Here is a 13,319-nt window from a genome sequence, read left to right as displayed (position 1 = left end):
TGTATGCTTTCGTACAAGCTATATTTATTCATTAGTATTTGTGCGCACTAGGTCCTGCTCTTTATGTGTGTGTGTGTGTGTGTGTCTGTGTGTGTGTACGTGCGTGCGTGCGTGCGTGCGTGTGTGTGTATGTGTGTGTACTGCCTAAGAGTTCATTCCCTTACACGCATGGGCAACGCGTTACGCAACCCGTGTGTACCCCGTCTCGTATATGTATATGTCTCGTATCATGGAGGATACACTTTGGGGAGAGGGTTCTACTAATTACCGTACCACAGGAAGAGGTTGTGGTAAGATGGCCGTTACATAATGGCCGCCAGGAGAGTTCTGTGTAACGGTTCACCCCTTGTTTTCAGACGTGCCATTCAGACAAATAAGTCATGTATGACAGTTATCACAATCTCACCGGTTATAAAAATTTGATACATGCTGACTGACACTCTTGATGGGTCAGTGATTAAGCCAGCAGATCAATACACACGCTTCCCATGCAGTATGTACGTATAATTACATGGCTGTGTGTATGCATGGTATGTATGGCTGTTTGTATGATTACATGTATCTATGTAAATTATGTGTGCGCGTGTGTGTGTAAATGTATGTGTAAATGTAAGTAAGCCTAGATTACAAAATAAATGCTTCGGTCGTTTGAAGCCAGAAGGCAGAGATATTCCCGGGAAAGAAGCCTTCTCTCGCAGTTGGTCACTGGTGCTGAGTTGGGCGAGTTGAGGCGAGTGAGCTTAGGATTATCGGCGGTTGTGTGAAAACAATGCTTCAGAAATATCGACGTCCTGTCCCTGTGAACAAACCTACAGATTACGGATTGAACGCCAAAAGTGTCTGTCCGGTTTCTTAGTGCTTAATAACTTTTGCTGGAGAATATGTTTCGTGTACAAGCGTTATAAAACATGTTAACATCAAAATATATGAATGTTGAAGCTAGGTTTCACTTTAGTTTTCCTTGATTTAGCAGGCCCATCATACTGAAAAACAGCCTAACTGTTTATATTACTATATCATGCTATACTTTCCATCTAACAAAGATATACATTACTATTATATTAGGCCTTAATCTTATCTTTATTTAAAACTTTCTCCCTCTGTAACACAATCCATATATGCTTGTATTATATTTAATATATCCGTATTTACATACATCATTTATAATTTATAGTCAACATATATAGCTATACTATACTTAATAATGTAATGTATCACATTAAACTTTTCCCCCACAATTAAGTATGGTGGTTTATATCAATTAAGCATATTATTTATAATTCAACTCGACCTACCCTGTCGATGAAATGCAGGACTGTGAAGTTGACGTAAAACTTAAACATTGATGATGATAATACATGAATGTTTATGCAATAAGCGCTGCGTGTGAAGATAAATTTAAATGCGTTTGACATAATAACATATTTCAACACCCTTTTTATCAGTAGACATAAACATTTAAACGTTAGTAGCTGATAACCGTTGAAATTAAAAAGTCTACGAAAACATGTATTTCTTATAATGGATGGTCCATTAGGATATTTAGTGAAGTACCGTAACTCGTTACGAAAAAATAGTTCTCTTGATATTCAATACTGGACATTTCCCCAAACCCCACTTTTTGTTTGTTTTTGGTAAAAGTTCATAAGAGGAGGTTTAGTGGGGGACTAGAGGTATATTTTCAGAGGGGGTTATTCTGACATTACCCACTTTTTACTGGAGGATTTTGGAAATTAATATAGACTTTTGTCTGGCGGCAGATAGGATTTGTTATTTTAACAATCAATGGGGGTTTCACATTAGGGGTCGTGATTTTTACAATTGCCTCAATGGTCCTGCTGCGTATTGGTGCTTAGTGATGTCAAAGGTAACATTTTAATTTTAGGGGAAATCGGTTGTGAATACTTAATACCATGCATGTATGATATCCTCAGGATTTTTAGCCCTCTCTTTATCTGTGTGTAATTCTCAACCAGTTCATGCATTCCATGGTAAAAAAAGATCATACTTGGTTAACATCCGTGTTCATCTGTGACAACTCCCCACTGGTGATATTTTAGTGAACTTGGCAAGTGGTGATGAATTTTGATATTCATATTGTTATAATCTGTCAAACTGTACATAAATGTGTGTGTTAAATCATAATATTCAAGGGGACTTTTCCCTACACCCATCAATATCTTAATGAATACACATTACTTTATCGTATGGACTATAAAAAGATCTCACAAAGTATATGTTTTGCATGCATGACAGATGGGATTAAGGGAGAAAGGAAATATTTACCTGAACGTTTCCCATAACTAGTGGAGAAAATTGGAAATGGCTGAACCTGTAGATAACCTCCATAGATAACATAGGGTAGCATGCAACAGGCTCATTACCTTGTGAAACCTTCTCTTACTCTGATATGATATATTATGTCAAAGTGAAAACAAAAAAAAACATTAACGTGCAACAAAGCATTTTCCATGGACTTGTTTATTTGCTTATTGTTGATATACATGTGTTAAGACTATTTTGAACATGTGCTATATCAGCTATAAAATGCTTTATTAGTGAATGCGTGTAATGCATGCATATTGGCTTTCCACTTCTCATAATGCTTCATATAAAAGCAAAACTGTGTATTTAATTAACCTCATTTCTCATGTAAGTGACTGATTTCAAAACGCATGTATTGGTGTTACACAGCCAGGGTCCCAACTCTCGTGCATCTACTGTAATGTTTCGCCCTCGCGATCTAACGTTATAACATTTTAGGTCATAGACATCCTCTTAGACACAACAGCTGCGTTCTGAACATATTATCTTTCGGCTCCATAAACTGTACTGTCTTAAAATTGACTTTATTAGTCTTTGGATGTTACGGAGGTTACGTCTAGTACACACAAACAAAACCACTTAGCCTATATAAGGAATGAAGCAGGCAGTGGATCTTCCAGTTGGCTGACTTACTGCTGGTAATATCCGTTTTCTTTTAGCAAATAGAGATAGTTAGTAACAAACATATACGATAAACAACGAATATTTGCACAACTATCACAAAACCTTTCGACACTGCCACCGCATCAAACCCCGCGGTAGACTGGACACAGTTAGGTGCGCAACAATTTCATAACCCCTACCGACAGGGTGGGGATGGTGGCTCATAGCGAAACAGGCAACCCTGTTTGTTGTCTAATAAAGGCCTGTCCTCTTCTGGGCTACAACTCATATCGCCTACACTACTATCAAAAGAAATTTATGGATGAGTGCACATCGCACTTGTACCCTTATCCCATAAAGGGGCACTGATCTAAAGCAATTCGCCGGGACTGGTTGTTGCCTTTGTTATTGTTTTTTCCTCGTGAGAACCCGGATGATACGTAACACCACTGAGCGTGACAGGAGACTGGGCTACCGTCTGCAAGGACAGCTAAATAAACTTGGAGGCAATATTTGTTTCACGCGTTTTGGGTCACTGATTGGTTAACTGTGATCTATAAAGATTTCGAAAAAGGGTGCATGTTAATTAATTTCTTCAGCCTGAACAAACAGACAAAAAGAACGGCAGAGCTCATCGGATGTCGTCATTTTGAAATACCCCAGATGGTTATAGTTTAATCATAAAAAAAACATTCATGCAGTGAAAGCATTTTCGGATTTCGGATTGCTTCGATAATACGATTACTACTCCCTTGTTGTCATCCACGTTATCTGGTATAACCCTACACTAATGTCGTCATTCACTTGATGCTCAGTTAATGAATTTATTACAGGTACAATTTGCACCACTCAGAATACCTGACAAAGGTTCCCATTTGGCATTTATTGTGTCTTGGGTAATTATTCAATCTAAATACAGGTTTGAAGTGAGATGAAATGTGTGTTATGTTATATGCACGTGGCAGCCCAGCAAGAGATGAATGATAAGTTGATTTACTTTTTTGTGAATCAACACATCGTTCCTTGTCATCAGGGGATTAACAGAAAATACGTTGATTAATTAATCATTGATATCTTGCACAGTGGATATGTCAAAAGTGAGTGTTTACATGTCTAGGTTTACTAAATCAAAGGGCTCATATCATAGTGTGAAGTGCCGATGTAAAAACAACATACTTTGTTCAAAGGGTTAACCAATAATACGTTGATTGATTGCTCATTGTTATCTAACTCAATGGATTTTTTTAGGAACCGTGGACATTATGAAAAAAGTTGTCACGTGGGCTTTCTCTGCCTACCTTGGAGACTTGACACCTATGTGAAACACCTGAAACAATATAAGTGATCAGTTGAGAAACGAACACGGGTAATAATATTCCAAAATGATATATATATTAAAATATTTGATTGTTACAAAGACACGTGACATCGAATAAGTTTCTTTGTACAGCTGCAGACGTGTGGGATATTGTTCCTTTGTGTGGATATTCACGGATACATTTCTCGAACAAGGAAGCTGCCTACAATTATACACATAAATTTGGTAGGTTGTAATTATGATGTTTGCCTTTTGTTTTCCTTCATTTTCTGAAGCATTGATTAGATTCATTTTGTTCCTCAACGTCTTGGTTGGGAAATTCTTCGATGCGCGATAGACGTTGTTTTCACAAGTCTTTTTTTTTAAAGCGTGTATATATTACAGTCAATTTGTAATATGTGTTTCTCTCAGGCAATATATAAAAATGTGGAAATATTTCAGTCATTTTGACTGCAAAATCTGTCCATTTCTTTAACAGAATGACTAAATTTGATTAAGACGATCAAAAGGGCCTAAAAACATCACAATAGAATATCATGTAGGTTGGATTAGAAGCCAAACAATATAGAAATGTACTTTTCATCGTAACATTTACAGTCTGTTGGTTTAACATAAACATCTTTAAAATTCGTTTTATAATAATACAGATGGAGATATGTTTCAGTTAATTTGTAAAATAACTGAATATTCAGGCGTTTAATACATTTCCTAAGTGAAAATTTTGCACATTTTGTTTGTAAACATATTAACACGAAAACAATAGTCAAAATAGTGTAAATGAAAATCACACAATTACCAAGCAAGTGACCTATCAAAACTTCGTCACCATTACCGATGCTACCCACAAAGAAACCTACATTTCCTTATTATTTCCAAAACTGTAATTCATTTTATTGATCAACCTGACCATACGCCGTTATAATATCAATAAAAGTGTCAAATGCGCTTACAAATTGCGCAGCACAGGTCGCAAACTAGTCTAGATTTCTACTGTAGCATCCGGGTACTCACGGGGAAAAACAATAACAAAGGCAACAACCAGTCCCGGGGAATTGCCTTAGATCAGTGCCCCTTTAAATAAAATGAACTCTTCCAACAAGATAACAAAGAATGTAAATGACTTTTGATACTGTTATTTAATTGTGTATATGAGATCATCTTCACAACTCAAATGTTTTCACAACATCAAATATCATAAATACACATCTATTATCATAGCACTGTACATTTATCTTCACAACTCAAATGTTTTCACAACATCAAATATCATCAATACACATGTACTACCATAGCACTGTACAATTATATCCATCATCTTCATGTTTTATAACATTAGCACTACATCATTACTAGCAAAATTACTGTAATTTGATGACATGTCCAACTGCATCCAGAAACTGGATCACTGATCTTCTGCCAGCAGCAAGCTGCTGCTTCAGTTTCTCGATCCTTGCATCTCGGTCTCTGTCAACATGAGCACGAGGTCTCATGGCACCACCCAGACCAATCTGCCTTCTTGACCGTCTATCGAACTGCTGTCTCGATTTTCTTGAGTTCTTTGACAAACTGGAAGATGTTGGTATGGGCTCTCGGCATTCTTTTCTTCAGGCCGTTGTGGACACATTCAAGATGGTTGTTGGAGCGTTGACCGGTGGTCTCGTGTAAATTCCACAGGGCTCGAGGGAACGTAACATTGAAGTCCACCCATGTGCTGGTGACGTAGTCATTGAACCTGGTGATCTGCTGCCCCTGTGGTCCTTGCTCCATCACTTCAATCCAGGCATCTTGGACTTCAGCTAGTGGAAGAAGCGGGAAGTCTGCAGCGCTTTTGATGTGGGTCTGGGCTGCTGGGTTGTCGGTGTAGTCTCGGGCCAGACCTCTGTCCACAACTTGTCTCCACAGAGCCTTGGTGTAGTGGAAAAAAACATCCTCTTACAGAACTTGCTGGGAAGACATCGCTGATGGGATGGACTTGGGGCAGTGTTGGTCGAGAGCAGCCTGGACACTGGCAAAGGTCAGCATTGTGGCAGCACTATCTTCGTCAGCTCGGTCGATTTCGTCGGTGTAGATCTGCTGAACAGGGATGATGTCTGTCTTCACTTGCTCCCTCATTCTGGCGATGATGTGGATGTGTTCTACATTCTCAGTAGGTGGATGACTGTGAGGCTTGGTTGATGTAATGTGGTCGCCAATGGTGCTGCATCTGTCATTGCAGCCAATGGTGATACACTGCCAGTGAACAGCAAGTTGCCGCTTGATATTCTGCCTGTACCAGTACGCAGCATGTAGTACTTGCTGACCACCTCTCTGTGAAGTAATGCACTCAGCTCTTTGAAGATGTGCCATTTTTCAGACTGAGGCACAAACTTAAAAACGAACATATATACCTATTCCTAAATTTGAGATGAGATGATCCTGTTAACAATGTGAAAGCTATTTCGTTGATCAAAGTAAAGAGAAACAATAACACTTACTAAGGTATATATACTCACACACAAAAGAAACTCAAGTCGAGTATGCAGTATACATGTTATTTATTTTCAACAGTAAAGACAAGAAATACTAATAGGGCAAGATTAACAATAAAATGACTGAAGACAGTTTAATGGATTAAAAGGCAGATGACATAATTGCTTTTTTTGAAACGTTAAGGGCTTACACAGTTTCGGGTCAATAACCAAACTGTCAGTCAATACCTGGTGTGACCACCATTAGCATTGGTCACTGCCACACATCTCCTGTACATTGAGTGGATCAGACGATTTGTAAAGGCCCTAGGGATCCTACTGCACATATCCAGAGCAGCTGTGCGTTGTTCATTGGCAGTTTTAGGGACTGGGCGCACATTATGCAGACGCCTTTGAACCTCAGCCCACATGTGTTCGATCAGGGCTGAGTGCTGGTCACGGTAGAACATGGATGTTGTGTTGTTGCAGAGAGGCCATGGTAGCTCTGGCAACATTGGGAGGAGCGTTGTCCTGCTGGAAAATGTGTTCTTGATGTTGTGCAAAAAATGTAACAACGTGGGGTCTGATCACTTGGTCGATATACCGCTGAGCAGTGACGCCGTGTCCCCGACCTTGACCAACATTCAGAAAGCACATGGGTCCAAGTCTCGCATAAAGTCCAATCCCTGCCCATATCATGACGCTAGGTCCACCCCATGGATCCCTTTCCACAACGTTTCTGTCAGCGAAACGATAACCTCGACGCCGCCAAATTCTGACTCTTCTGTCTGCATAGGAGACACAAAAGGGACTTCCATCAGAGAAGATGACACGCCTCCACTCACGATGACGCCAATCGCGATGACCCTATGCCCACTGAAGTCGTGCTTGTCGATGCCGTGGTTGGAGAACAGGACGACGTGCTGGTTGGCAACATCTGAGGATGCTGGAACGATGACGTCGGATCACAGTGTCCCGGCTAATGTGTTGATTATGTGTTCCTATGGTCTGTCGAGCACTTTAACTTGCAGTTAGGAACGGATGTCGCTGATGTTGACGGGTAATCTGCCGATCTTGTCGAGGTGTGGTGACCCTAGGACGACCGCTCCGAGGAAGGTCATCTGTGGTCTGTTTAGCATTGTATCGATGCAAGAGACTAAGTGCTGTTATGTTAACGTTGAAATGACGGGTAACATCTTGGACAGACTCTCCAGCTTCCAAACGTCCGATAGCCTGGTTTCTCTCAAATTTAATTAAGGCGTGCCCATGTTGATAGGAGTGATAGGTCCAAGAATCGGCCACAGTTTTCTACCCACTACAGTTCGTAACAGTTCGTGCATTTTCCATTTCGCGAGAAATGGGTGCATGATACCCACATATTCATTGAAATGGTGCATTTTGGCGATTCGTTTTTTATGTTGCGTTTTCACTCGGGGCTTCCAAAATGCAACCAAAAATATTGATTACACCACCAGGCTTCACTACATGCTAAAACTCGTATCAATTTATGGTTCCGTGTTTGTTACCTATTTGCTTAAAACCACTTGCGTTTCTTTTGCGTGTGAGTATATATACACTTACAGAAATTTGGAGATGAGTAGACCTATTAAAATGCTCAGATTGGATTATATGATGTAAGGTAATGTATACACACTTACAAAAGTTTTGACATGAGTAGATCTGTTAAATGATCAAAGTGGATTATAACAGTAATCCTGTATAAACAGTCAAAACAAACTCAAGGATCAGATACCACTATGAAAACATCGGATTAGTTCAAAGGCCCATGTACTCGGGGCATTAATTCATATTAATGAATGAAATCATTAATGGGTTAATGGACAGTACCATTCTACACAACAGGGGTGTGGAAGTATAACCATTTGTATTTAGTGAAGGCCATTTGAGGTGTAGGCGATATAAGGTGTAGGCCAGATAAGGGCAAGCCCTAATAAATGCTGGGCGGCGCTTTTGATCTTGCCTCTAGCCATGCGTGTAACAGTAGTAAACGATGATCAAGATGGCCTGGAAATATACAAGATTCTTTCTTGTTGCATATCAAGGCACCAATCCATCGGTCACGAGGTTTTGTTATTTAGGTGTGCCTTGTGTATCCACAATTAACTAGAAAGTTTCATATTTACAAAAATGTATATGCGTCAGTGTGGTTTATCAACACATGCAATATGCTTATTCACGTTTGGTGCGGCAGACTTAAATTGAACATTATGATAGCGTCAGTAGGGATAATAGAGGTCATAAGACATAACTGTATTTGCTTTTCTGGCCACAGACCATGGCATATGAAGATCATACATAAATATGTTTAAGTTACATAGGCAGCAGGCTAGATTATTTATTGACCCTACATATAGGGTCATTTACTCCAACCATCTAACTGTCAATCGTCTTAACAGGACCATAACGTTTGTTATATATCGACTCCCTCCTGTCACTATGTCGTACGTTGTTAGTCAGTAACTGCGGTCCAAATTTATCAACTTATTAATTTATTGTTGCAAACTTGACTGATTTGTGTACACAATATAAATTCTAATTGATCATGAACTACTGAGGCAGTCAAGCACCAGTATAAGAAATGTGAAAGCAGCCATGTTACACGTAGTCCAAAAAGCTGGCAATTATTTCGTCATAATATAACTGAAGAAATGCCGATGTTACGTGACATTTAAACTTACCCACAGACAATACATTTTTTTTCGAGAGAGTGTAGCACAATTTTATTAAAGTTTTATTTACAATTAGATAAACTATAATATTAATATGAATATAAAAATTCATCATCACTTGTCAAGTTTACTAAGATGTCACCAGATTTCAGGGGGCACGGGTGGCCCAGTCGTCCAAGGCGCCGCGATTCGCTGTGCAGAAACCTATGATTGTGGGTTCGAATCCTGGTTCGCCCCGATTATGTTTCTAGGTTTGTCAGCACCATACCAGTGCTTGTGGGTTTCACCGAAGTGGTAAACGTCTGAGGCCTGCATCACTTCGGACTTCCCTCCCACATTAAGCTGACACGCCGCGATATAACTGGAATATTGTTAAAAGCGGCGTTAAACCGAACTCACTCACTCACTAACTCATTGGAAGATGTCACAGATATAAACAAGGATTCTAACTAAGTTTGATCACCACAGGTATATCCCCAATTTTCCCAGCACACTGCCGAGGATTAACCGTTACTGTGAGTGAGTGAGCATCGTTTTACGCCAATTTTAGCAGTAACTGTGTTTATACAAGCACATAAGTCATGCCAAAAACGCTCACAGTAGTTAGTGGGTAAACTCAACTGCGAACGTTACAAGTATCTATCACAACCTATGAAAGCTAACATGTATGTATGTATGTATGTATGTATGTATGTATGTATGTATGTATGTATGTATGTATGTATGTATGTATGTATGTATGTGGGGAGTGAGGTTGGGTCGGGTGGGGGGTAGGTGGGCAGGTAGGTATCTGTGTGTGTGTGTGCGTGCACGCGTGCGCGTGCGTGTATGTATATGTAAGCAACCTACAAAAGAGAACAACAACTAAGTTAAAGAACCATTCTGTAAGTAAGACTGTGAGTGATTAATGTGGTTAAGTTCCATTTTTATCATGTATATATATTTTATTATTCCATCAAATATCATTAAAATGTTACATTTTAATGTTGTGACGTCACACCTAACGTGTCCAACCAAAAACATATATTGTTACATTTAAAGTATATAAAGTAACAGCGTTGGAATATCATGTTCTATTCAACGTAACTGTATTAAAGTGACTTTTTGTCACGCCATAGCTGAGGGAAGTGGCATACATATTTGATTTGGGGATGCAAATGTGTGTACAACAATGACACCATAGTTAAATTTTAGATGTTTGACAGTTGTGAGAACGAGGCGAATTCAGCAATGCTATCTTTTTGAATGAGCAGACTAAATTGTCATTCAATTTCGTACATGCTACACGTTTTTGTCTCCAAAACATTAATGTCACACAATGAGTTTTTCATTAAATGACTTCAGTTATTCTTGCAGCTGTCGACTACAGTTCAAAGACTGCCATGTAGTTTAGATTTTATGTGCACTTCAATTAATCAGAGAGGCTACTGTCAGTTAATATCGATTGCGGCGACCGTGTTATTTAGCTTGTTTCGAGAACACGTCAATCTCCAGACACAAAAGATGTAACCTTTAAGTCATGATACTGTCTTCTTTTACAAAACAGATAAGAAGAAAACAATAACACTTTCTTGGCATTTTGAGTCTTTGAAACCCATTGAACATATGTGCATTGAATGTATCATGCAGCAGATAGAATTAGAAAATTGAATGCTAGTTACTCAGTATAACGGCAAAGCACACAATACACTGTACAAGTTTATTTGGAACAGGCTTGGTGACTTCATTACCTATCGTGCTACCTCGATACGGCGTGGAGCTTTCGGCAAAATATAAATTACTGGATTGTCAGGTTCATATTAATTTTACAGGGTGTTGTCAGATAGCGGGAATATTGCTGAGTGCGGCGTAAAATAACCAACAGAACAAACAATATATATAAGTATGTGATACTCTTTATATGTTCGGTCATGGAATTCTGACGGGTGTAAATAACATCACAGGCGTGAAGAACGTAACACCTCACCTTCAGCTACATCTGGTATTGCTCCATTATATACCACGGTTTCACAAAACCGTATGCCATGAATTATATGATAGGTCCTTTTCTTGCTTCCACTTTTGTAAATATATTAAACACGTTGGTCCGCAAAATATATCATAACTTTACCTACCTTGATTTCGTCATGACTCAAATACACTATTACGTACCTGGGATTGCCTAAAAGTCGGGCCAAGAAAAGTCGGGCCGGGCCTGGCCAGCGGGTAATACTAAAAAAGGATTGCAGAATAATAAAACGAAACGTGCATATCTAGGCAGATCTCAATTGTCCAGAAACGTATAGTTTTGCTCATTTAATTGAGTTTGAATCTAAATGCATCTTCAGCAACGTAATAAACTGATAATTATAGCTACATACCGAGAGTCCATACCGAAAAGTCAGTGTCTTGACTGTGTCTATTCTTTGATGAGAAGGTTTCTCACCGACCTTAGCGTGTAGGGGTGTGATGTCCTGGGCAGGAAATGAAAGTGTTTTGCCTACTCTTCTTTCATTAATTAACGTGTTTGGCATCCCTAATTAACCTTTACTAATTCATGTTAAACCAACACAGGATGTTTTCTGCAAGTGGATTTTCGCGAATGTCATAGGGCTGACACGACACGTGTTAATAATTGTGAAAGCGCTTCTAAAATTACAACACATACTTTACATCTATAGACTAGTATTATATCTACCTATATACCACTTTAGTGTCTCATGTTGCAGTAGCAAACACGATGCTCAAAGTGAAGCCCTTTTCCCTCTACATTCTCTATGTCAGAACTGTTCGGTCCGACTTGGCGCGGGCTGTCAAAATCTACTTACACCTCACAGATGTATCATCAAATGGATTCACATCTCAAGATTAGTATTATACCCACCTAAATTCCACTTTATAGTGTCTCAGATCGCTGTACTTAAAGAAAACAAGGTGCTCAAAGTGAAACACTTTTCCCTCTACATTCTCAACATAGTCTCTTTCAGAAGTGTTTGGCATGTGTTGGGTCCGACTTGGCCCGGGCGGTCAAAATCTACTTTAAACACACAGATGTATCTTCAAATGTGTTTACATCTATAGATTAGTGTTATATCTACCTATATACCACTTTATAATGTCACGGTACATCGTATTTATAGAAAACAAGGTGCTCAAAGTGAAGCATTTTACCGTATTTTCTGAAGAAAATCGATTTCAGAAGTGTTCGGTCTGACTTTGCCCAGGCTGTCAAAATCAACTTCAACCGCACAGATGTATCATCAAATGGATTCACATCTATAGATTAGTATTATATCCACCTTCATACCACTTTATAGTGGTAATGTGCTTTCAGATAAACATAACCACCATGACCATGAGATCGTCATTAACAAATACACTTTCCAAAACGTAGGTGATTATGAAATATCAATGTTATGATCGGACTGCAGCATAAAGATGTTGTTGTTGTTTGTTGCTTAACGCCGCACTCAGCAATAGTCCAGCTATATGACGGCGGTCGGTAAATAATCGAGTCTGGACCAGACAATCCAGTGATTGACATCATGAGCATCGATCCACGCAATTCATAAAGATGTTGGCCAAGCGCCCCTTACATGGTTCAGAATGCTCATTTGACGCAACAGAAGCGATTCCGAACTGTTAAATTTGCATTTATGAACTGAACAGTGCACTTCATGACAGGTACGGATTTGGACGGGAATCTATCATTTGAATTGCTAATTTGCTGTGCAAGTGGCAGTTTCCTTTAAGTGATTACTGTTACGATGGGTGTGGACAAATGTACAGTTTCCCGTGTCATTGTAGATGTGACTGTAGCTTTGGTTAAACGGGAGAAGGAATTCATATAATGGCCAACACAAAAATATTACATACGTCAGGTTGAAGAAGTATTTGGGTGGTTTTCCGAGTGTCCTTGGCTGCATTGATGAAACGCGTATACGTAGTCAGGCACTG

Source organism: Haliotis rufescens, unplaced genomic scaffold (genome assembly GCF_023055435.1).
Source record: "Haliotis rufescens isolate VD_foot unplaced genomic scaffold, xgHalRufe1.0.p SCAF_47, whole genome shotgun sequence".
In the NCBI taxonomy this organism is placed as follows: Eukaryota; Metazoa; Mollusca; class Gastropoda; order Lepetellida; family Haliotidae; genus Haliotis; species Haliotis rufescens.
The sequence above is the reverse complement of the archived record's forward strand: the minus strand, read 5'-3'. Positions refer to the sequence as shown.